Source organism: Salvelinus namaycush, chromosome 3, assembly GCF_016432855.1.
Source record: "Salvelinus namaycush isolate Seneca chromosome 3, SaNama_1.0, whole genome shotgun sequence".
NCBI classification, from domain to species: Eukaryota; Metazoa; Chordata; class Actinopteri; order Salmoniformes; family Salmonidae; genus Salvelinus; species Salvelinus namaycush.
This window is the reverse complement of record NC_052309.1, coordinates 21,794,363-21,821,896: the sequence shown is the minus strand read 5'-3', so window position 1 is coordinate 21,821,896 and position 27,534 is coordinate 21,794,363. Positions and strand designations below refer to the sequence as shown.

Here is a 27,534-nt window from a genome sequence, read left to right as displayed (position 1 = left end):
ATGTGTATGTGTTCCTCTCACCGGCCCCTGTGCGTCGAAGAAGCGGCTGATGCTGTTCTTCAGTTTGTTGAAGAGCATGGGGTAGAGAGCTGGGCTGAGCTCCAGGCCCACCAGATCCTTAACATTGGTCCGGATCTGAACACCCTTTTCATGGCTGCAAACCATGAGGGACAGCAGGCGGTCCAGGAAGCGGCCCAGGGGCGTCTCCGTGTTCCCCTCACAGGAGCCCATGGAGATCATGGAGCCCTTCCTCTCACTGAGAGGCCCCATGGGGGGGCTGTAGGTGGCCAGGCCTGGGGCGCTGCGCTGCTGCAGACACACACCTCCCAGAGCACACAGGAAGCCAGTCATGTTGATCCACTCCTGGACACAGATAGGAGCAAGATCAATCCACAACCAAATAATTTGTGAAGTGTATTTTGATGTGCGTAAGGAGAATGCATAAGAACAGGCTCATGGATGTCTGCTTACCTGGCCATCCTCTAGCTTAGTTTTGGGATGGGTGAGGATTAATTTGGTCGCCTGCTCCCATTTTGCATGCGTGTCTTCCCATGCCTATGGGGAAGATTATAAAACAAAACAAATGTTGAGTTGATGTGAATATCGTGCTTAACAAACATCCTTCCATATTGAAGCATCTGGGTATGAACAGAAGCACAGCAGCAGGCCACTCTCACTTCTGTGTTTCCTGCAGTAGGATGTTCGATCCTCCTCAACAGAGCCATCACTCTCTTCTGCAGGGCTGACCGGCCTGAAAACACACAAACACACCATGACAGGAGCCTTGGCCTCAGACAGCCCCGACGTCATCACCTGCTGAGCTCTCATGCTGTGACTGCCCTCTAGAGGTGGTACTCTGTCTATACACCATAAGACACAGCACCGTCAACTCCAGGTTATAGGTCATTAGCACGTTCATTCACTACTAACCTGTGGACATCATGTTGCTGACGGATGCAAACTCGATGAAGGTGTTGTAGTTGGGCAGGATGGTCTGGACCGGGACCTCGTCCACTCCACAGCGGACCTCAGCCTCCTCACAGAGGTGTCTGAAGCAGGACATGGCCACCAGAACGGCCTCCATGTCAGGGCTCCACAGGAACATGTAGAGACACACCTCCAGCTTGGTCTGGGCCTGTCTGCAGATCGGGATGCCGCTGCCCACCGTGGCCCGCTCCTGGGGGAGGAAGACAGGACAGAAGGGTTAGAACAATGGAGATTAGTGAAACAAAGGTCACGTTCAGGAGGGGGTTCTGAATGTTATAGATATACAACATGTCATGCATAGAGCTACCTTTTTGCTTTACTCAAAAAGACAAATAAATATGCCTAAATATAATTCTGAACATTCTATAACCTTGTGCCCTCCTGGATGAGACCCACAGGTATAAGGACTACAAAACCCACAACACTGTGGCTCACCTTGTTCCTGAGGAGGAACTTGTTCCTGCAGATGAGGATCTCCCTCAGCCACTTAAGGATCTCTGTACTGTTGATCATCTGGTGGCCAACCAGCTTCTTACAGATGAAGAAGAGCACCTGGGAACTGTAGGGTACAACAGCCAATCACAGTCAAACTGGTGACCTCCATCTGTGCTAACCAATCAGCATCAACGAACACTCAATTTTACCTGGCATCTAAGGTAAGAGAACATCTATAAAACAAGGTAGATAAAAAGGAAGGCTGAGGCTACCTGATGTCCCAGAAGGTTTCAATGGGAGCATCTGGGTTCCACAGCTCTATGGCCTCAGGTTGATGCAGGACCAAGAGGGCCTATAAAAAGGAAGAGAACACAAGGAGTATGTTTTAGCTACTGTGGCAAAATGTAACCATAATGGAGAAAAGGAGAGCGAGAGAAAGAGAGATGGGGCTCACCTCCATGGCCTCCTGTGAACACTCTCCCATGTTGGCCAGAGGCACCAGCTGCACCAAGCCGGTGATCAGCTCTGCTGTACTGCTCTGGATCTCCTGACCCTGCTTACCCGGGTTCTGACACACACACACACACACACACACACACACACACACTAAACAAACGCGTATACAACTACACAGCAATGTACAAACATACCAAGAGTGGCTTTCCCAGTCTAGTCTGCCTAAAAGTCTTTGCAAATCCCAAACCAGTTTAAAAGGGTGGCACACATCACACCGAATGTGGATCTCCCGTTCTTCTACAGATTATTGAGTGTGCTGTTGACGTCCGACATTTTCGCACAATTCTACATGTAAAATCGGTTTGAAAGTACTCTCGGCAGGCAAACGCTATTGGTGTGTTCGAGCCCTAAGACTTTCTAACAAGTCTCTAACCTAACACTTGGCTAATTTGTCTAAATCTAACCCGGGAAGTGGAATTAACGATAAATCGCAACACAACAAATGTAGAATAAAAGGATAAGTACAACTACTGTGTTACACGGCCATCCTCAAACAGTAAAAGACCCATTATTTCTGTCCAGGAGTCCTAAAGTAAACAGAGCAAACACTAACATGTAGCATGAGTTTGGGGTCAGCATGGATGAGCTTGACGAGAGCCAGCAGAAGGTACTTGTGGCTACGCGTGTCCAGGTCTGTGGTCTTCTCCTTGAACTTCAGACTGGTCATCTTCTCCTTGAAGGTCAGACTCTGAAGGAAACAAACAGTAGAGACTAGCCATTAGCAGGAGCATTATTTTAAGATGAGTGAGAGTGATAGAAAAGAGCAAGGTAAACATTGAAAAATTAAGTAGAGGAGAGGAGAGGGAGAAACAGATGCAGAGTATCTCTACTGTAATCAGACAAACAAGTTCCCACCCTCAGAGCAACAGTGACCCAGCGCACAGGGATCAGGAGAGCCACCAGGAGAGAAGGAATCAGGGGTCAAACAGGGGGCGCGATTAGAGAGAGAGAGACACTGTTTCATAAGTGCCCTTCATTGGTGAGCCATGAAACAGGAGGTGGACAAACAGACAGGAGCCTAAGGGGCCATGCCTAAACCATCATGGGCTGGCCACCATGAGGGAGTCAGGCCCACACACAAACACCAAGACACTGCAAACAGGAATTATGGATGAGGAAATAGCATTTTAGTTTCGTTTGAAGGAAATATTCAACTATGCACCAACACAATCTATAGGTCTCTCATCCGTTCACAGGTGATAAACACAACCAAGTAGCCATCCATAGAACCTAGTTTGAAGGCATATCAACGCTGTGATTATATTAAAATCCTCCATTTAGGAGTTCAAATAAAGATGATGAACAATCCAAAGTATTTGTGAGTGTGCAAGTAGGACTCAGCCTCAACAGGCTGTAGTGCTGAGCAATTAACCAACAAGTCCGTTGTTTTTCTTTTTTAAAACAACTAATTGACCAACATTTGTTCAATTACTTTAACTTCTATTTGTTCAGTTTCAATGTGCAGTTTCTCTAGAAATAAATCAGATCAAGCCCGAACTGGGCGATTTAGTAGAGTTTAGTTTCCAACAGGCCAATGTTCCACATGGTTTAGCGCAGAAAACGTGGTAATTAACTACAATGACCATAATCCATTGCGTGCCTATTTGTCCAGTCTGTGTGGGGCAGACACTGAGGGAGAAGAGAGAAGAACGTGCGAGAGAGAGCAGTTGCTTTGTGAGTTATCTACCTGAAAATACACAATCTAAGTGATTGATAGTTGGTATTCAGCAGTAATAAAAGTATGCCTCATTGACTTTAAAGAACTACTAAAATAGTGATTTTGTCAGACAGCATAGGCAGCAGATCTATAGAGATGAGATGACTTGGAACTAAATAATAAAGTCATCACATAAAACAAACTGAAATATTTTAGTAAAGTATTGTGAATAAATTATGGTTAATAGGCAGTAATGGTCACAAACATTGGCCTTTTATTAATTGTTGTATTCTGTTTTGTTACAGCATTCAACCCACATAATGCATAGTGCATTTAATGTTGAATTATATCTTAACGAAAATCGAAAACCGTGGTTATTTTTTAATAACCGAAACGACCTCAAAAAGCACTACAAATCGCTCAGCACTAACAGACTGAGAAGCATGCTCCAGGAGCTAGCCTAGCATACAGATGAGATGGAGTGGAGGGAGGAGTTGGACGCAGGCTCACTTCAACCAGAGCACAGAGGAGGTGGAGGACGACAGGGGCTCTCTCTTATCTGTGGTAGCCTGAGGGTGGGGTCAGGGGTTAGAGGTCAGCTGCAGAGGAGTCGGAAGGAGGAAGCGTGGGGAGTGGTCGGGGTGGCAGTTATACTTACAGCAACAGACGCCCACTGCCATGCAAAACAGTGACTGTGACAGGTTGGCATCTGAGTGAGTGAGCGGCAGCAGCCAGGTCAAAGAAAATGGAGGAGAAGGAAAGAACGGGGCAATATGAAAAGAGAAAATAAGCAGAAGACAAAGAAGCACCACCGAGTCAATGATGTCAGAGAGTTCCCTCTGCCGTCCTTCACCTCCATGAGATGAGTAGACCAAACACACAGATAAGAGCGAGATGACACGCGCACACACAAAATGAGAGGGAAGTAAGTGGTTATCAAAGATGGTTATCAAGAGAGTTACTAGATTTATATACAGTACCAGTCAAAAGTTTGGACACCTACTCATTCTAGGGTTATCCTATATTTTTACTATTTTCTACATTGTATAATAATAGTGATATCAAAACTATGAAAAAACACACATGGAATCATGTAGGGGGAAAAAAAATCGAAATATATTTGAGATTCTTCAAAGTAGCCATCCTTTGCCATGATGACAGATTTGCATACTCTTGGCTTCACCTGGAATGCTTTTCCAACTCTTGAAGGAGTTCCCACATATGCTGAGCACTTGTTGGCTGCTTTTCCTTCACTCTGCGGTCCAACTCATCCCAAACCATCTCAATTGGGTTGAGTTCGGGTGATTGTGGAGGCCAGGTCATCTGATGCAGCACTCCATCACTCTCCTTCTTGGTCAAATAGCCCTTACACAGCCTGGAGGTGTGTTTTGTCATTTTCCTGTTGAAAAACAAAATGATAGTCCGACTAAGCGCAAACAAGATGGGATGGAGTATCGCTGAGGAATGCTGCGGTACCCATGCTGGTTAAGTGTGCCTTGAATTATAAATAAATCACAGACGGTGTCACCAGCAAAGCATCCTCACACCATCACACCTCCTCCTCCATGCTTCACGGTGGGAACCACACATGCAGAGATCATCCGTTCACCTACTCTGCGTCTCACAAAGATACGCCGGTTGGAACCAAAAATCTCTAATTTGGACTCATCAGACCAAAGGACAGATCTCCAACGGTCTAATGTCCATTGCTCGTGTTTCTTGTGCCAAGCAAGTCTCTTCTTATTGTTGTCCTTTAGTAGTGGTTTCTTTGCAGAAATTTGACCATGAAGGCCTGATTCATGCAACCTCCTCTGATCAGTTGATGTTGAGATGTGTTTGATACTTGAACTCTGTAAAGCATTTATTTGGGCTGCAATCTGAAGTGCAGTTAACTCTAATGAACTTATCCTCTGCAGCAGAGGTAACTCTGGGTCTTGCTTTCCTGTGGCGGTCCTCATGAGAGCCAGTTTCATCATAGCGCTTGATGGTTTTTGAGACAGCACTTGAAGACACTTTCAAAGTTCTAGAAATTTTCCAGGTTGACTGACCTTCATGTCTTAAAGTAATGATTGACTGTCATTTCTCTTTGCTTTTTTGAGCTGTTCTTGCCATAATATGGACTTGGTCTTTTACCCAATAAGGGCTATCGTCTGTATACGACCCCTACCTTGTCACAACACAACTGATTGGCTCAAACACATTAAGGAAAGAAATTCCACAAATTATTTTTTTAACAAGGCACACCTGTTAATTGAAATGCATTCCATAAATAAAAATAAGAATGGCTCAAAGGTTTTGTATTTATTTTCTGTAATACCAACTACCCCACCGAAGACATTCTTTAAAAAAGTATACTCAGTCATAAGACTTAACGTGGGCAAATAAAATTCATAGAATAAAAAGGAAAGTTTTACATCATCTAAATCTGAGGGTGGTTTGAACCTTCCAGACTTGGAACTGTATGAACTCCCTACCCAAGGCTTTTACTTGCGACATATACACTATATGGCCAAAAGTATGTGGACATCCTTTCAAATTAGTGGATCCGGCTATTTCAGCCACACCTGTTACTGACAGGTGTATAAAATCGAGCACACAGCCATACAATCTCCATAGACAAACTTTGGCAGTAGAATGGCCTGTACTGAAAAGCTCAGTGACTTTCAACGTGGCACCATCATACAATGGCACCTTTCCAACAAGTCAGTTCATCAAATTTCTGCCCTGCTAGAGCTGCCCCAGTCAACTGTAAGTGCTGTTATTGTGAAGGGGAAACGTTTAGGAGCAACAACGGCTCAGCCGCGAAGTGGTAGGCCACACAAACTCAGAACGGGACCGCCGAGTGTTGAAGCATGTAACGTTTATAAATCATCTGTCCTTGGTTGCAACACTCATTACCGAGTTCCAAACTGCTTCTGGATGCAACGTCAGCACAAGAACTGAAATGGGTTTCCATGCCCAAGCAGCAGCACACAAGCCTAAGATAACCATGCGCAATGCCAAGCATCGGCTGGAGTGATGAATCACACTTCACCATCTGGCAGTCTGACGGACTAATCTAGGTTCGGGGGATGCCAGGAGAACGCTACCTGCCCCAATGCATAATGCCAACTGTAAAGTTTGATGGAGGAGGAATACCGGTCTGGGGCTGTTTTTCATGGTTCGGGCTAGGCCCCTTAGTTCCAGTGAAGGGAAATCTTAATGCTGCAGCAAACAGTGACATTCTAGACCAGGCATTCCCAAACTGGGTATGGAGGTACGCGCAATGCCGTTGGGGGTACGCCAAATAAAAATGTAAATGTATTCACATTTTCAAACAGTCCATTTATATTCAATGTGCGGGACAAAATTGAGGCTGATTAAGAAGTTGGACAACACACAGGTCTTTCCATCATTGTATGATTTTTTTGTGTGCAAATGAACTCAAGCTTCCGGACAATGTCAAATGTGATATAGCGAAGCACCTGAGTGAGTTGGGTGTGCAGTTACGCAGGTACCTTCCCGAAACTGATGAAACAAACAACTGGATTCGTTATCCCTTTCATTCCCTGCTTCCAGTCCACTTACTGATATATGAACAAGAGAGCCTCATCGAAATTGCAATAAGCGGTTCTGTGAAAAATGTATTTAATCAGAAGCCACTGCCAGATTTCTGGATTGGGCTACGCTCAGATTATCCTGCCTTGGCAAATCGTGCTGTTAAGACACTGATGCCCTTTGTAACCACGTACCTACAGTATGTGAGAGTGGATTCTCGGCCCTCACTAGCATGAATACTAAATACAGGCACAGACTGTGTGAGGAAAATTATTTAAGTCTGAGACTCTCTCCAATACAACATTGCAGAGTTATGTGCATCCTTTCAAGCACACCCTTCTCATTAACCGGTGGTGAGTTATTCACACTTTCATTTAACAAATAAAGTTTTAAATGTAAGATGGCGAAATAAAGAGCAAAATTATTGATTATTATATTATTTGTGCCCTGGTCCTATAAGAGCTCTTTGTCACTTCCCATGAGCCGGGTTGTTACACAAACTCACACTCATTCTTATGTTCAATAAATGTATCGTATAGTGTGTGTGTGTGGCAGGCTTACAATTACAAAAAAATACATTTGAGAGTGCGCTGACCCTGGTGCTAGAGGGGGTACGCAGCTGGAGGTTGAAAGTTTGAAGGGGTACGGGACTATAAAAAAAATGTGGGAACCACTGTTCTAGACGATTCTATGCTTCCAACTTTGTGGCAACAGTTTGTGGAAGGAGCTATCCTGTTTCAGCATGACAATGCCCCCGTGGACAACGTCCATACGAAAATGGTTTGTCGAGATCGGTGTGGAAGAACTTGACTGGCCTGCACAGAGCCCTGTCCTCAACCCCATTGAACACCTTTGGGATGAATTGGAATGCCGAATGCAAGCCAGGCCTAATCGCCCAACATCAGTGCTTGACCTCACTAATGCTCTTGTGGCTGAATGGAGTCCCCGCAGCAATGTTCCAACATCTAGTGAGTGGAGGCTGTTATAGCAGCAAAGGGGTAACCAACTCCATATTAATACCCAGGATTTTGGAATGAGATGTTCGATAAGCAGGTGTTCACATACTTTTGGTCATGTAGTGTATCAAAACGTTTCGATTTTAAATATTTTCGACATCAGAGCAACCTTGAAGGAATCTTATTTGAGTTAGAGAAAAATAAACTATTGAAACCAAATGATGTTAGCACAAGATGGAGGGAAAGTTGGAGCACAAGTAACGAAATTACACTTAACGAAAATGTATGTTTAATCCAGTATAAACTAAATGTATAGAATTTATTATACACGAGAGAAAACTCAAAGTCTACAGCACAATAGCAGAGTCATGTCTTAAGTGTAAAACTAATAGCTTTCTGGGAATGCTATGAAGTCCAAAATGTTTGGACAGAGCTAGAAAGTTGGCTGTCAGAAGTATTACAATGTAAACTTACTTTTAATCTATCTGTCTGCATATTTCATGACATTGCATATAGTGGTGTAGTGAGATACCCAATGAGCTGGACGATTCATCACTCATCTTGAAAAAAACATGTACTAAAAACTTGGAAATCAATCAATCCGCCATCATGAACACAATGGAAAAATTGAATGATTTATTATTAAAATAGCATGGGAGACCACGAAAAACAAATTGGTACAATTTAAGGCCAAGTGGCAAACAATAATGCACTAAGGATGGGGGTGTGAGCATACGGGTCTGGGCAGAGGAGATGTAGTTTTTGTTTGAGTGCGTCTGTAAGTTGTTGTTTGTATGTATAAGTTTGTATTTGGAGGGGGGGAGAAAAAGAAAGTGTCTTGGGGCGCGGGGGGCTGATTTGCCTCCCGTTGCTGTGAAGCTCCTGCTCTCCACAGTAAAACCACACACAGACACTGCAGTCTGGCAGTAAATAACATCTCATCCCAACATGGCCCATTCATTAAAAAAAACAATCATGCACACTCACACACACCGGTAAGATTTTGGGTTTCTTGAGTATTATTTTTGTTTCCAAGAGTGTGTGTTTTGTTGTGTGTGTGTGTGTCTTACCGGAGTCATGCGGAGGGGAGCGTGCGTACTGCAGCCCCTCATCACGTGACCCAGCGTCTCAGAAACCATGATCCTCAGCTCTCCTGAGTAGCAGTACACCGCATCAATCTTAGGCCACCAGTCCAATGGAGACTGCAGCAAAGGAATGGACAGAGGGTTAAACTCAATCCTCTAAACAAACCTACTGTAGGCTTCATTATAAAACATTTGAAACAGAAACGTAATCCTGTAGAGAGACTTGGATAATACACGGCTTGTAGGTTAAATAGTAATAGTGGGTGTTGAGTCTTATCCCAATCGAAAGTCATTCAGAAAATGACATGGGGCCTTCAGCCCAGTAGGATTTGTTAGGGTGGAGAGATGGGACTTATCCAGTTTGCCTGGAGGGGAGAAAGATGGTGGCTGTAGTCTGCTACTCTCTGTTACCCACCCACCAACCCAGACAGACAGAGACATGCAGGAACAAAAGCAGCCTCTGACTTCTGCTCACAGACAGGAAGTGCTTTGCGTGAGGGGGGTGAGAGAGAGACCAGTCATACTCTCACTCCCTCACACACACACACAGTCTCCCAGGCACATGGAGAGCTAATAAAAGGGTCTCTGTATGAAATCTTCCCTCAGGCACTTCCTATTGAAACACACAAACACACACACACATAAACCACATGAGTGTCTGCAGCACTTCCTCTCCCTGCATGGCTCATCCAGAGTGAGATGGTAGTCCATCTAATGGCTGGGTAATAGAGCCAGCCCAGTGTATACAGTAGTGACATCATCTACACAAAGTCACCACAGATAAGGTTACCACTGGTCATTCTAGACGTGCACACAGCATTGGTCACTTCATATACTTTGAATAGTGGCACTGGACATTGGCATTTGGTGTGTTGATTGATCCCTTAACCCTATGTTGGGCCATGACAACACACACTTACATTGGTGATGATTCTGTGTAGGGAGTTGACCAGGACGAAGTGGAAGGTGGGAGGGGAGGATGACGCCAGGCAGACCTGAAATGGAGGAGAAAAATAAAGAAAGAGAGATAACCCAGAGATCACAGAGTCCTTACTTCAACACACCAGTATGTGGTTAAAAAGTGTGCATCAACAACCATTTCTATGAAATACTATACTCCAAAACTCAGCTCCATCATTCATTGAATCAGACGGCTCATTCATCACAAAACCCACTGACAATGCCAATTACTTTAATGATTTTTCCATTGGCAAGATTTGCAAACTTAGGCATGGCAGCAACGACATTACACATCCAAGTATAACTGATCAAATTATGAAAAACAAGCATTGTAATTTTGAATTCCGTAAAGTGAGTGTGGAAGAAGTGAAAAAACTATTATTGTCTTTCAACAATAAGCCACCGGGGTCTGACAACTTGGATGGAAAATTACTGAGGATAATAACGGACGATATTGGCCCTCCTCTATTTACCATATCTTCAATCTAAGCCTAGAGTGTGCCTGGAGGAAAGCAAAAGTAATTATGTTACCCAAGAATAGTAAAGCCCCCCTTTACTGGCTCAAATAGCCAACCAATCAGCTTGTTACCAACCCTTAGTAAACTTTTGGGAAAAATCGTGTTTGACCAGATACAATGGTATTTTACTGTAAGCACGCTTATAGGGAAGGACATTCAACAAGCACGGCACTTACACAAATGCCTGATGATGACTGATGATTGATTGGCTGAGAGAAATTGATGATAAAAAGATTGTGGGAGCTGTTTTGTTAGACCTCAGTGCGGCTTCTAACGTTATCGATCATAGTCTGCTGATGGAAAAACGGATGCGTTACAGCTTTACACCCCCTGCTATATTGTGGATAAAGAGTTACATGTCCCCCCCAAAAAATTTACCCCTTTTTCTCCCCGATTTCATGGTATCCAATTGGTAGTTACAGTCTTGTCTCATCGCTGCAACTCCTGTATGGACTCGGGCGAGACGATGGTCGAGAGCCATGCGTCCTCCGAAAAACGACTCAACCAAGCCACACTGCTTCTGATACAATGCCCACTTAACCCGGAAGCCAGCCACACCAATGTGTCGGAGAAAACACTGTACACCTGGCAAACGTGTCAGCGTGCATGCGCCCAGCCCGCCACAGGAGTCGCTAGAGCGTGATGGGACAAGGACATCTCTGCCGGCCAAACCCTCCCCTAACCCGGACGACACTGGGCCAATTGTGCGCCGCCCCATGGGTCTCCCGGTTGCGACAGACAGGTAACTATTTCCAGGCTCTAACAGAACACAGAGGGTGTTCTTTAATGGAAGCCTCTCCAACATAATCCGGGTAAAATCAGGAATTCCCCTGGGCAGCTGTCTAGGCCCCTTACTTTTTTCAATCTTTACTAATGACATGCCATTGGCCTTGAGTAAAGCTATGTATGCGGAGGACTCAACACTATACACGTCAGTTCTACAGCGAGTGAAATCACTGCTTAACAAAGAGCTGCAGTCAGTTTCAGAACAGGTGGCAAGGAATAAGCTGGTACTAAATATTTCAAAAACTAAAAGCATTGTAATTTGTGACAAATCATTCACTAAACCTCAACTGAATCTTGTAATGAATAATGTGGACATTGAGGTGACTAAATTGCTTGGAGTAAGCCTGGATTGTAAACTGTCATGGTCATAACATGTTGATACAACAGTAGCTAAGATGGGGAGAAGTCCGTCCATAATAAAGCACTGTGGTCTTTTTAACAACACTATCAACAAGGCAGGTCCTACAGGCTCTCGTTTTGTCGCATCTAGACTATGGTTCAGTCGTCTGGTCAGGTGCCACAAAGAGTAACCTTGGAAAATATTAATTGGCTCAGAACAGGGCAGCACGGCTGGCCCTTAAATGTACACGGAGAGCTAATATTAATCATGTGCATGTCAATCTCTCATGGCTCAAAGTGGAGGAGAGATTGACTTAATCACTATTTGTTTTTGTAAGAAGTGTTGACATGCTGAATGCATTGAGGTGTCTGTTCAAACTACTAGCACACAGCTTGGACACCCATGCATAACTCACAAGACATGTCACCAAAGGTCTCTTCACAGTCCCCAAGCCAAGAACAGACTATGGGAGACTACAGGGAACTCTATTTCACATCAGGTAAATGATGCAAGCAGATAAAAATACACCATATTGAACAGCAGGGATTGTGAAGAAACACACACAGGCACACATGATAAGACATGGACATACAGATGGATGTGGTATTGTAAATATGTGATAGTGGAGTAGCGGCCTGAGGGAACACACTAAATGCATTGGGTAAGTGTTATGTAATGTCATGTAATATTTTAAACTGTATATATAACTGACTTAATGTTGCTGGACCCCAGGAAGAGTAGCTGCAGGGATCCTTAATAAATACAAATAAAAACCTTAAAATGCTGGTTGTTGTGGGGATTGATGCGGAAACAAGAGACAAAGCAGTCGATCATGAGGTCTACGTCTGCGTTCTGGCTTCCCGCCCCTCTGGAGAAAGGCTTGGCTGGGTTGAAGAGCAGGGCCTGACAGGAGCAGGGAGAAACAAAGTCCATAGCATCAGCTGTGACTGGTTACCACTGGTGACTAATACTGGATACTATGTTTATAATACCTTCCCATAACACTGATGATCAGAGGCTGAGATCAGAGGCTCAGATCTGTGGCTGATGCTCACCTTAAGGTCCACTACGATGGACTGCACCAGGAGGAAGATGACAGAGTGGTCCTCCCAGTTGATGTAGGTGGAGGCCTTGCAGAGTTTGACACAGGCGATGGCAGCACTCTCAGTCAGCTGTTTACTGCCCCCGTGGCCGGCCAGGGCCTTCCTCAGGTTCTCCAGGAACAGTTTCTGTTAGGGACAGAGAAGAGTACTGTATGAGAGAAGAGTAGTGTACTGTAAGACATGGCTGATTAGAACCCTAGTGTGTGTGCACTGCCCCGTGGGTGGGTTGTGTCTGACCTTATTGACCTTGGTGTCCTCTACAGTCTCTCTGGAGATGTCCTGTGTGATGTCGGGACAGAGGATGAGGAGGATGATCTGCAGTGGCCACACGGCTGCCTTCCTCTTGGCACTCTCAGCAAAACTGTCCACCAGGTCAAACAGCTTCTCTGCACAGTCTGGGAGAGACCGGGTCAGGCAACAACACAGTCAGGGAGAGACACAACCAAGCAACAACACACAGGTCTGGGAGACACACAACCAAGCAACAACACAGTCAATAACACACAGTCTGGGAGAGACACAACCAAGCAACAACACAGTCAATAACATGGACATACAGTACCAGTCAAAAATTTGGACACACCTACTCATTCCAGGGTTTCTTTATTTTTACTATTTTCTACATTGTAGAATAATAAAGGCATCAAAACTATGAAATAACACATATGGAATCATGTAGTAACCAAAAAGTGTTAAATCAAAATAGATTTTATATTTGAGATTCTTCAAAGTAGCCACCCTTTGCTTTGATGACAGCTTTGCACACTCTTGGCATTCTCTCAACCAGCTTCATGCGTTTGAGCCAATCAGTTGTGCTGTGACAAGGTAGGGGTGGTATACAGAAGATAGCCCTATTTGGTAAAATACCAAATCCATATTATGGAAAGAACCGCGCTATGATGAAACTGGCTCTCATGAGGACCGCAACAGGAAGACCCAGAGTTACCTCTGCTGCAGAGGATAAGTTCATTAGAGTTACCAGCCTCAGAAATTGCAGCCAAAAAAGAAATGCTTCACAGAGTTCAAGTAACAGACATCTCAAATCAACTGTTTAGAGACAGCGTCAATCAGGCCTTCATGGTCAAATTTCTGCAAAGGAACCACTACTAAAGGACACCAATAAGAAGAAGACTAGCTTGGGCCAAGAAACACCACAATGGACATTAGACTGGTGGAAATCTGTCCTTTGGTCTGATGAGTCCAAATTTTAGATTTTTGGTTCCAACCGCCGTGTCTTTTTGAGACGCAGAGTAGGTGAATGGATGATCTCCGCATGTGTGGTTCCCACCGTGACGCATGGAGGAGGTGTGATGGTGTGGGGGTGCTTTGCTGGTGAAACTGTTGTGATTTATTTAGAATTCAAGGCACACTTAACCAGCATGGCTACCACAGCATTCTGCAGCAATGCGCCATCCAATCTGGTTTGCGCTTAGTGGGACTATAATTTGTTTTTCAACAGGACAATGACACAGCCTGGAGGTGTGTTATTTGACCAAGAAGGAGAGTGATGGAGTGCTGAATCAGATGACCTGGCCTCCATAATCACCCTCTCTCAACCCATTTGAGATGGTTTGGGTTGAGTTGGACAGCAGAGTGAAGAAAAAGCAGCCAACAAGTGCTCAGCATATGTGGGAACTCCTTCAAAACTGTTGGAAAAGCATCCCAGGTGAAGCTGGTTGAGAGAATACCAAGAGTGTGCAAAGTGGTCAAAATATATTTAGATTTGTTTAACACTTTTTTTGTTATTTCATAGTTTATGTCTTCACTATTATTCTACAATGTAGAAAATAGTAAAACAAATAATGAAAAACCCTTGAATAAGTAGGTGTCCAAACTTTTGACTGGTACTGTATGATTCATCACTAAGTGTAACATTAGAACTGCAACTGCATTCTCACCAGCCATGTCTGTCTGTGGCCTCTGGTACAGCATGGTGAACTCATCAGGGTAGTTCTCCACCCAGTTCCAGAAGGCCTGAGGGGGGAGAAAAGGGGGTCACACCACCTGCCTGGGAAGCACTGTACCCATCTTCTACTCACAAAGAAGACTATCAACAACACACCAACTTGCAACAATATTTCCAATATACACCAACAATATTTTCCAGACACTGCACTAGAGCAGGAGGAGCAGGGCAACAGAAAGTCAACAGACACTGCACTAGAGCAGGAGGAGCATGGCAACAGAAAGTCAACAGACACTGCACTAGAGCAGGAGGAGCATGGCAACAGAAAGTCAACAGACACTGCACTAGAGCAGGAGGAGCAGGGCAACAGAAAGTCAGACACTGCACTAGAGCAGGAGGAGCAGGGCAACAGAAAGTCAACAGACACTGCACTAGAGCAGGAGGAGCAGGGCAACAGAAAGTCAACAGACACTGCACTAGAGCAGGAGGAGCAGGGCAACAGAAAGTCAACAGACACTGCACTAGAGCAGGAGGAGCAGGGCAACAGAAAGTCAACAGACACTGCACTAGAGCAGGAGGAGCAGGGCAACAGAATGTCAACAGACACTGCACTAGAGCAGGAGGAGCAGGGCAACAGAAAGTCAACAGACACTGCACTATAGCAGGAGGAGCAGGGCAACAGGAGATGAGGACCAGAGACCACTAGGTGGAGAAAGTGAGTCTGTAGATAGATGCGTGAGAGAAACAGAGCGAGAGAGACAGAGTGGCAGACAGAGAGAGAGAGAGAGATACTCACCTTCTCTAAGCTGTTGATGACACTTAGCTGGGCAGGCTTCTTGAGGGCTTTGAATTTAAACACTGTCTCTGCAGGAGATGACAACCAATTGTGAGTCCACACTGAACCTCAACAACGGTGCACAACTCAAAAGAAACAGAACATCTTCGGCTCTATCAAACGGATAACTTCAAAATGGGATGACTGTAGTCCAAAATAAAGCAATGAGACTGATAAGAATATGGAAATACCTTGTAGCAGTTTCTTTAGCTTGGCACAGTCCACATTAATGTACTGGATGAGCTCGATGTCATGGACATCCACTGTGTCCTCCGAACACACGGTGAGCTCCTGCAACCTGAGGAGAAACACCGCAGAGATGGATATTTAATAAAGATGGTTATTTTAATCTCCTCGAATATTCATATTCAATAGAATCACATCATCACAAAATTGTAGAGAAGAAGCAGTAGAGCATCATAATAGATACAGTAATCAAATGGTAAGCCTAGGTCTCATTTGACTACCGGTAATAACGTGACATCAAATAGGCTAGTCTGGATGAATGGGAAATGCTTTCAAGGTAAAAGCTGAGGACAAAAAGAGAGAGAGAGAGAGAGGCAACACTGGGGAGTGGCTGAGGTCAACTCTCTCTCCCTGTTTTAACATCACATAACCAACTCCTCAGTCCTCATGATTTAATAACCAGCCACTTCATCAGTCTGGGCCTGCCAGTCACGGACCAATAAGACCACAACACAGCTCGGTTAACAAGTGCAGACTGCAACTCACAGACGAGTGGAGCAGCACTCTTCTGCCTCAGAACCAACTAGTACACCAGTGCAACGAGAAGGAAGACAAAATATGTGCTTTCTGAGCTTCAACAAATAATTAATATACCCGAGTGGTTAATATTTACAGATGTTTTCTCCCCACTCCAAACCACTCAGCTCTGACACACACAGGTCAACACACAGGTGCGCGCACACACACACACGTGAGTATGCCTCCATGTCTTGTGCAGGTCCAGGTCCTTACGGGGGTTGGTTTCACAGTGGAACATTACTCCACGAGACACAGACAAAGAGACTCTTTATGAAGGCTGCTGACAGACTCCCTTTCTCCCTCTATTTATTTCTCCATCTATCGGAGGTAGATGATAACTCCAGCTTCTTTTTTCCTCCTTGCTCTCACTGAAGCCCACAGGCCTGAACTGGTGTACACTTAAAGGTAACCCTTCCTCTACGTACAGCCTGAGGTCTACTACTGTGGCCTGTCGCTTCTCAGAGCAGTTTGGGCTGAGGGTTAGAGTTATGGGTGTTTATGATTAATGTCACCTGGTGGAGATGCGGCTGAACACGGCATTGAAGTTGTTGCAGCTGAGGGAGAAAAGGACCCCGGAGGCGGAGCTACGTAGCTCAGCGGCATGCTGGTGGCCCTCGCGGTACGTGTGGATGAAATGACAGATCTCTGGCAGCAGCTGTTTCACCAGCATGGTCTCATCCAGACGCATGCAGTCCTTCGGTTGCTGAGGGATGGAGGGAAGGAAGGAGAGACCAGGAAGGGAGGGATTAGAGGAAAGGTTAGAGGTCAAACATGAGAAAACCTTTGTCCTCACTGCCCGATTAGCCCAGAGAGGAGAGAATAGACCAGAATAAAACCCTGCCACACAGAGAGAACGGTCAGTCAGGTTCCAGTCACAAGGCGTGCATCCCTGAAGTCACACATTCCCTCTCATAGATGAAGATATAAAACATACTAGGTCTAAAACATCCTTACCAATAGGTAAGATATCACAAATCGGTAGGCTACAACTTCGCATCACATATTTTAGATACAGTGCATTCTGATGTCTCTCACAGCCATGAAACAATGCTGTAAATCTAGCTGAGATAATGGCTCTGGACAGAGCTATCCAGACTAATGATTCTACCTGCTGGATTTGGACCTGCTGCACTGCAGGCCTGGGACCTGTAATTACCCCAGCACACTGTGGAGGGACTGGGGACAGAGAGCTCTACTGCAGGCCTGGGACCTGTCATTACACCAGCACACTGTTGGGGGAGTTGGGAAAGAGAGGGCTCTACTTGGGGACAGTGGTGGATCATTAAGTGAAATATTTCATTGAAAAGAGAAGGATTTTCTGATTACTAGTACGGGTGTAATATGTCAATTTTAAATGAACTTGCAGGGACATGGGCTACTGAAAGAAAACATCAACGAGGCAAAAATAGTTAGAAAAATGCATTCAGATTTCAAGAAAAAGGATGACTTGAAGAACCAAACAGCTGTCCTCCATCCGCAAGCTCTTAGTAAAAAAATGAATACAAATGTCCATAAACTCGGGGCAATCCCATTGGAGGCTCAGAATGCAAAGTCAAGATGAGCAAGCACCTGGAAAAGAAATCTTCAGTGAGCACATCTTTACTAAGAAGAGGAGAGAAGGGAAAGGAGCCAGGGGACAACTGGCTACTAACAGAGTTCCCCAAGACTGAAAGAAAGAGACAGGACTCAAACACACAGTTCATGTGTGGGGAGGGGAAAGGGCTCAGATCCAGTCCAGAGCAAAGACCACTGTCCCCACTGAGACAAAACATCTGGACCACAGACAGCCCACCACATTCTATTGTGTTATGCTGATATGTAATGGAGATGTGCTGATAAAAACCAGAATGCTGCATGAGGAGAGCAGGGAGACAAGGAAACAAACCAGGAAAAAAACAGAGGGATGAAAGGAGAACGAAGGAGAGTGAGCGAGGAAGAGAGCCGGAGATATAAAAGCCACATGCATCCATCATTTCTGTTTTTGATGGGGAATGATCCTTACCCCAGCAAGGCACTTCTCCAGTGTGTCCAGGATGATGAGCTGAGAGAGATACAGGTTCTTCTCCGCAGCCTCCCCAAATATTCGCTAGGAGAGAAAGAGGAGAAGGAGACATGGTTGAGACATCTCCAACATTTTACCTGGCTCCATAGGCTTCAACTGACATCGTTTGCACATACAGCACACACACACACACACACTCACCATGTTGTTCACATTCTTCAGTATGTTTGTGAGGCCACTGATGACCAGTGAGAACTTGTACTTGGAGATGTGTATCAGACAGTCCTTGTTGTGCTCTGTGCTGACTTTGGTGTGAGTGTTCTGTTGGCCCACTTTGACTGGAAGCTGTAGAGGGGAAAAAGTGACAGAGTAAGGATGTTGGGTGTTGTTACATGAATCTAAGTTGGTAACTTTTCTTCGTGTCCAATACAAATAACCCTAACATACTGTCAAGAGCATTGAGTACAGGAATAGCCTTCTGTATACATTTCCTGTCAATAAGTCCATCACTATGTTTTCAAGGAGATAGCCTATTCTAGGTCTGCATGACTGAATAACAATACATTTGGTTAGCAGCGCTCCTTGAGCAGTGATCTCACAGTCTCTTTCTCTAGAGACCAACATGTCTGCCTCTAGTGAAGCCTCCTCTGCATCCTGAGCAGGGGATGTACTGTATAGTAGACTACACTACATTCAGTGGATGTGTCTGAGAGAGCCTGGCTGGCTGGGCTCTCCTCTGCCTCCGACTCCAGCTCAGACAGGATGGCTGACCCAGCCTTGCCTAGGCTCCGCTCCATCTAGCCTAATAACAGCAAATCACAGCTCCATGTGACACCCAAACACCATTAAATAACACAAACACTCAAAGCAACCCGACTCTCCCACTTCTTGGAAGAATTTTCCCATTTGGTGAGGGACAGCAGTACAGAGGCATGGGCTATTATAGAGCTAGCAGGACAAGACTCCATGCATTACGCTCAGTCTCTACCTTTCGGGCTACAGTTGCACGACCACACACACACAAGTTTACAAGTAGGACTACTAATACAAACAAATGTACTTAGTCTGCAAAGTGCAGAGGAAGTCCAACTTGACAGTTTTGTATAGCCTATGGCTTCTTATAAGTAAGCTAAACAAATAAAGGTTTGGAGATCTTTGAGGTTGACACACTCCCAGTCCCAACCATCCGACAGGTCCTGAAGAGGTTCCTCCCCCTACAGCAGGAGGATGACCTAACACCCTGAACCCCAGTACAGGCCAGGGAAGGGCCGCTCCTCTCCTGGATTAGAGACATGCGTATGTGTGAGGGGACGGAAATGAGAGTCCTGAGACTTGAGCATCTTCCCTGCAAACACACACAGAGAAACCCGCATGCAGATACGCTGGTTGACATCCATATACAGGCCAGGCAAACAGACAGGGCCACTTTTTTCACTGGCACAGTCTTCAATTCCTCTAAGGTCAATCCCTTTCCTTAGGAGTGCTTTGGCACTAGCCAACAGGGCACTGCACATAAAGAGGGGAGAAAGGAGTACACTTCTCTTGTTGACATACTGCCAGAAGACACACAAACGCCTAAGTAATGAAGTTTTTGCTGAGTGCCAACATAGAAACAATATTTAGGCGAGCACAGAAAACAAACTGGAGGTTGGGATTGTTGTGAATCATGGAGATATTTATGAGCTAACATCCAAGATTCCATCTAAAAGAAGCATGGCTCCTCTTCACGTGGATGAGCTTCTCTCTCTAGGTCAGGGCTTGTAAGCAGCATCAGGTATCAACGTCACATTTTCAATGAAAAGGTCAAAGATTTCCTCCTCTTTTCCTTAGAAGCTTTGGTTTCACAAGCTCAAGCACAATACATTCAATCACTAGTTTAAGACAATGTTAGAATAAATGATAGGGTTTAATGTTGTTTACACAAATGGGGGAAATAAATGGAATCCTATTCAAACACACTACATTATCCTTGGATGTGGCACGACGGAAGTAGCCCACCTTTCGTTGGATTTTGAAAAGGATATTCTGAATGAACTCTAGTGAGGGTTAGATTATTTGTGGGGTAATAATCTCTAATGCTCTGCTTTGACCTCAATGGGTCAAGCTCGAGGAAAGGTGATATAGCCAAACCTATAATATCACAGAGGTTGAGCTGCTAATCTCAAAGCCGATTCTGACTAAAAGCAGTCCCAATCCCACCAGAAGCCAACATACACAATCCTGTTTAATGAGTACAAAGCACTATCAATAGGCTTAACAGTCAAAAGTGGATTTAAAATTAGGCCTAATCTCCATGAAAACTTCATCAAAGTACAATGAGCCACACCCAGCCACTTCCAAGCCAGAACAGTTAGCTAACGGATAAGGGGGCACAACTTCAACTGAATATCTGCTACAAGGGACAGGTAGGCCTATCGACCTGGAATAGTCTGAACCCTTGAAGATGGAGAAAGGTTACTGGGGAGCCGGGACATTCGACTATTAATCACTATGCTACCACTGAAACTTTCAAAACTATAATAGCGGATCTCAGAAGCTAAGTGTTGTGATACAGTCTCAGTAACCTAGACATCTGGACTGTTGCATACGGTCTAGCCTCCTCATGTCATGTACTGTATGAATACTTCACTGATGTGGTTACCAACACCTTAGATGGAACTGATAAGATGAACCGGGTCCCGCCCCGCCCCCTCTCCAAATACTACTGCTGCACCATCGAGAGATCGTCATGACCGGTTGCATCACAGCCTGGTACGGGAATTGCTCCGTCCACAACCGCAAGGCCCTCCAGGTGGTGGTGAATACAGCCCAGTACATCACTGAGACCACGCTCCCACCCATCTAGGATATCTACTCAAAACAGTGCATGAAAAGGCCTCCCGGGTGGCGCAGTGGTCTAGGGCACTGCATCGCAGTGCTAACTGCGCCACCAGAGTCTCTGGGTTCGCGCCCAGGCTCTGTCGCAGCCGGCCGCGACCGGGAGGTCCGTGGGGCGACGCACAATTGGGCTAGCGTCGTCCGGGTTAGGGTGGGTTTGGCCGGTAGGGATATCCTTGTCTCATCGCGCTCCAGCGACTCCTGTGGCGGGCCGGGCGCAGTGCGTGCTAACCAAGGGGGCCAGGTGCACGGTGTTTCCTCCGACACATTGGTGCGGCTGGCTTCCGGGTTGGAGGCGCGCTGTGTTAAAGAAGCAGTGCGGCTTGGTTGGGTTGTGCTTCGGAGGACGCATGGCTTTCGACCTTCGTCTCTCCCGAGCCCGTACGGGAGTTGTAGCGATGAGACAAGATAGTAATTACTAGCGATTGGATACCACGAAAATTGGGGAGAAAAGGGGATAAAATAAAAAAAATAAAAAAACAGTGCATGAAGAAGGCACACAGCAACAAGGACCCACACACGAGCTGCTCTCTCTCTTACGGTCGGGCAGGCGGTATCGGAGCATGGTCTGATACAGTTTCAAATCTACAAGCCATAAGACTAATGAACACATGAACCACCTGCTCTGATTCTCCTCACCTCAGCAAACATGCATGCAGTCACTCACACACACACACACACCGAATCTACAAAACATTAAGAAAACCATCACCTCTTTTGCCCTCAGAACAGCCTCAATTAGTCGGGGCTGGACTTGACAAGGCATTCCACAGGGATACTATTTGCACCCAGGGGGGGGGGGCCACAGGACCGAGTTTGGTAAACCTTTTGCTAAATGACTCAAATGTAAATGTAAGTAGGGCCTAACCCAGGGCTCTCCAACCCTGTTCCTGGAGAGCTACTTTCCTGTAGGTTTTCACTCCAACTCTGTTCCTGGAGAGATTCTAATAATTAGCTGGTTGATAAGCTGAGGTTGGAGCGAAAACCTACATGAGAGTAGCTCTCCAGGAATAGGGTTGGTGAGCCCTGGCCTAACCACCTACCCAAAACAAGCCACAGTAGTCTAAACATCCACAATTACTAATCTCTCATCTCCACTGAGCTATTGGGTAAAAATGTTTAAAAAAAAAAAAAAAAAAAATGGGCTTGCTTTAGACTTAAGATATTTGATAGAAAATACATGTGTTAACAAATCATGTTAACAGTGAATGGCAATATGCCCACAAGTCATCTTTCCTCTTGCAACAATGAACAGACCCAAAAATTATTGTTTTCCGGTAATTTGATAGGATTCATTAGCCTTTATTTATTTTTACATATAAAACATGGCATTTCCCATTCCATAGGTTGATCATGTAGGCATTACATCTAGGCCTATACTGCAACATACTACAAACTTTACCGATCATAATCATACAGACTGGGCCTATAAATTTGATGACATCAATTGTATGAAAAAAGCAACACATGCAAGGGAGACACAATGAAATCACTGCTTGCATGTAAGTAAGCAATCAAGTTCAATCAATCAAGTTTATTTTATATAGCCCTTCGTACATCAGCTAATATCTCGAAGTGCTGTACAGAAACCCAGCCTAAAACCCCAAACAGCAAGCAATGCAGGTGTAGAAGCAGCAGGGTAGCCTAGTGGTTAGAGCGTTGGGACTAGTAACCGAAAGGTTGCAAGTTCAAATCCCCAAGCTGACAAGGTAAAAATATGTTGTTCTGCCCCTGAACAAGGCAGTTAACCCACTGTTCCTAGGCCGTCATTGAAAATAAGAATTTGTTCTTAACTGACTTGCCTAGTTAAATAAAGGTAAAATAAAAGTGTAAGTCGCTCTGGATAAGAGCGTCTGCTAAATGACTTAAAATGTAAAATGTAAGCACCTGTACAGTACAACCATAGCCCATACTGCATCAGGTAGGCTGGGGGCAATTCCAAGGTAACAGAATTACATTTGACTCCGTTTTTTCACATTAAAATGTATGCCAAACAAAAACCATTTATTTCAAAGTTTAACAAAACATACAAATATATGCAAAAGGACTACTTTGAACAATTTCCACTGAAAAATGTACAAAAACGAATTAAGGTGGAAGATCTGTGCAGATGCAAATTTTGGTAACAGAATTGTGGTAAAATCTCCCTCAGGTTTTTATGCCACCACGTTTACCAAAAATTCTTAAATGTCTGCTCCAAATTAAGATTCAAAGGCGTCTGCAGAAAGAATGGGGTGTCAGCTATGAGATGGCACCTTGAGTTTGGAAATAAATCTGTTTTGGTTATTGAACTAGGCCACATTAAGTGAAGTGGATTTACACCCGGTAACAGTGCAGTAGAGTTCAGGTCAGTAAAGTAGAGTATAGATCAGCACAGTACAATATACTGTAATACACTTTTCTTTACTGTAATGTGCTATCCAAACTTGTGAAAGATAGGTTCAGATTTGGTGCAGCCCAGTAGGTCTGTGAACGTTAAAGGAATAGAAAAAAAATGTCTACTTCATGTTCATCGTCTCCAGCACCACCCCAACACTTCAAAAAGGTGTGTTTCTATGTTTCGTAGTAAAAAGATGGAGGAAGACAAGTGTTTCCAATGATATCGGTGAGCATTGTGTGATTTTAACCAATTATGAGTAGGCATTGTTTACTAATTGGTTGATGATGTCATTGGATGATGTCATCATCCCTTCAACATCAAGGCCAGGGTGGACTGACCAAACTACTTTTCAACGTCCCTGGACGTCCGGTGTCAGTGGGTGCTCAGTCGGTGAGGATGCTGGTTACAGAAAATGAAAAGACAGGGGGCTCATGGTGTAGGTGTCAGTAACAGCTGGGAGAGATGACATTAACTGGAGAGAGAGAGACAAACAGAGAGACGGAGGGAGGGTTTGTCCAAACTGTTTGAACACTCTTAACACTCTTGGTTTGACCAACAGAAAGACAAAGAAAACAGTTATGAGCTCAACATAACAGTATGCAGTGGAAAGGAGTACAGTAGCAGGTGACCCAACTGTGGGTTGAAACTATTATGATTTCCCATTGTAGCCAATTCAGTTGCAGTAATTCCATTACTGATTTTTCTAATCACTTAATTCATAAACAGAATTGATATCAGTAAAATCACTATAACTAATTGGTAGGTCTACCATTACTTGTTACTTTTGTGAACTTTCATTATCCTCCCTCCTTATAAGGGAGAGACATCAGAAAATATCGTAAAGATGTGGGTTTTTGGTAATGGAATTACAAGGCACAGGGCAATATTTATTAAACTTCCAGAAGGTAAACAATTTCTCCAAAGCTATATAAAGCTTAAGTGTTGATATTGGTTGGCAGGGGTCTTTATGTCAACATTGTGTTTTGATGCATTTCTGATGCCTTTTAAGACTTTCTGGTCAATGTTTTCTAAGCCTTTAGTAATGCCTAATTATGGGAAATGGTTGATGGTATCTATGCCTTCATTTCCCAAAAATACAAACTCATAGCTTTCATTTGACACCCAATGTGATATGCTCCTATGAACTTCACATGCTGGTGCTCATGATGGGTCCTTTTCAATGGAAATGCCCCTAGCCCTGCTTTAAAGTACGACACGGATGAAGACATTTGTGAAATTGTGCTTGTCAATGACATCAGTGAGGGGATTAGAGCAGGTCAATAAAATATTCTATCTCCCATGTTTTCCAATGCAATGAATGGATGGGACGTGAATGTCAATCTGCATAGATAAATCCACACATACTGTAAACAAACTGGACGCAGCTCAAATAACACAGTATATGACTAGCTACACTAAACAAAAATATAAACATAACATGTAAAGTGTTGGTCCCATGTTTCATGATCTGAAATAAAAAAAATCCCAGAAATGTTCCATACACACAAAAAGCTTATTTCTCTCAAATTTTGTCCACAAATGTTCACATCTCTGTTAGTGTGCATTCCTCCAATACCAAGGTAATCCATCCACCTGGCAGGTGTGGCATATCAAGAAACTGATTAAACAGCATGATCATTACACAGGTGCACCTTGTGCTGGGGACAATAAAAGGCCACTTTAAAATATGCTGTATTGTCACACAACACAATACCACTGAGGTCTCAAACTCTGAGGAAACTCGCAATTGACATGCTGACTGCAGGAATGTCCACCAGAGCTGTTACCAGAGAATAGAATGTTCATTTCTCTACCATAAACTGCCTCCAATGTCATTTTAGAGAATTTGGCAGTATGTCCATCCAGCTTCACAACCGCAGACCATGTGTATCCACGCCATCCCAGGACCTCCACATCCGGCTTCCTCACCTGTGGGATTGTCTGAGGGGGTTTCTGAGGATTATTTGTGTCTGTAATAAAGCCCTTTTGTAGGAAGAAACTAATTCTGATTGGCTGGGCCTAGCTCCCCAGTGGGTGGGCCTGGTTGTCAAGTAGGTGGGCCCACCCATGGCTGCACCCCTGCTTAGTCATGCGAAATCCATAGATTAGGGCCTAATTTATTTATTTCAATTGACAGATTTCCTAATACGAACTGTAACTCAGTAAAATCTTTGAAATTGTTGCGTTTATATTTTTGTTTAGTAATAGTTAGCAGCTAGCTACTGTAGTAGCTAAGTGGCTATAAAGAAACAATGCTTTGTAGTCCAAGGTGAGGCTACTAGTTAATGGAAATGACATTAACACACTAATTACTGGACACTTGCTTCGGGTTGACAAGCTGGCTAGCAACAAGACTCGCAGGGGCTAGCTAGTTAGCACAGTGTTATTGGCAGAAGCTAAATGCATTACAGTAATAACCACGCAAGCTAGCAGCTCGCTGCCCAATTCAACATCTAGTTAGTTCCTCCTTCTTGACAGTAAGAGGCGTGTTCTGTCGATTCCTTTGTTTATATATTGAGGCTACATCCTCGTGGTTTCATCCAAAGGGATTTTAAATGTTATTTCAAATGTTAGGGACAGAATTGGTCCATGTGTTATTTCGTCCTCTCTCTCTCTCTGTCGCTGTCACTTGCTCCTGTGTGATGATGCGGCTCTGCAGGAGAACTATAAATTCTAGAACGGCTCAAAACATACCACTCATGACAGTGCAGCTTTCTTTAAATGATCCCGTCGCTAAACCCACGACCTCTGATGTTACTGGGAAAAAAGCAGCGGCACAATTTCTGATACGATGTGTTATTCTTACCTGCTCGTCGAATCTACTAATTACGGCCTGAACCCATTCCACGGGTTTATGCGCCGCCATGGCCGGCCGGGTGCGAGCCGCGATGGGCCACTTGAATTATCCGTATAAATAATGATTCCTTTGCTATTTTCAACCAGTTAATCCTCAAATTCCGATGTTGATGGGGTTATTTTTTCTTTCTTTTATCAGACACACCACAATATCCCCATGACAGAACCGGAAGTTTGAATCCTCCTCAATGAACAGTCGTCATTAGTTACCACAGCCACAAAGTCATAATTATGGATAAACCCCGCCTATTTCTACCATTTATTTTCTTAAAATCTGTTTTTGAACGTAAGCCTAACCTTAACCATACTGATAACCTTATGCTGAACCGTAACCTTACTTTAAGACCAAAAAGTGCATTTTTGTTTTCATGAATTGGTACGATAGAGCCACTTTGACTTTGTGGCTGTGGTAACTAGTAACAACCTCAATGAAGCAGGCACTGATGCTGTTTTGAGGAGCAGCTACTGCGCGTGCGTTGCAAGAATCTTTGCAGCGTCCAGTATGAATACAAAAAACTGGACATTGGACCAATGCCGTGTGTTTTCATCAATGAGAGGTTTTAGATAACAAACTGGTGAGGTCACACTGCCTTAGGATTTTAGATACAGAAGAAACAGTAGCGGTAGCTAACCTTTTTCAGGACCCTGTCTTTCAAAGATAATTTGTAAAAATCCAAATAACTAAAGGGTTTAAACACTGTTTCCCATGCTTGTTCAATGAACCATAAACAATTAATGAACATGCACCTGTGGAGCGGTCATTAAGACACTAACAGCTTACAGATGGTAGGCAATTAAGTTATGAAAACTTAGGACACTAAAGAGGCCTTTCTCCTGACTCTGAAAAACACCAAGAGAAAGATGCCCAGGGTCCCTGCTCATCTGCGTTAACGTGCCATAGGCATGCTGCAAGGAGGCATGAGGACTGCAGATGTGGCCAGGGCAATAAATTGCAATGTCTGTACTGTGAGACGCCTAAAACAGCGCTACAGGGAGACAGGACAGACCGCTGATCGCCCTCGCAGCGGCAGAC

The 27,534-nt window shown here is 44.4% G+C and overlaps 1 pseudogene; it reads right to left on the bottom strand.

The window, feature by feature from the left end:
• Positions 1-26,511, bottom strand: part of LOC120045072 — a 62,050-nt pseudogene extending 35,539 nt beyond the window's left edge.
• Positions 26,512-27,534: the final 1,023 nt, after the last annotated feature.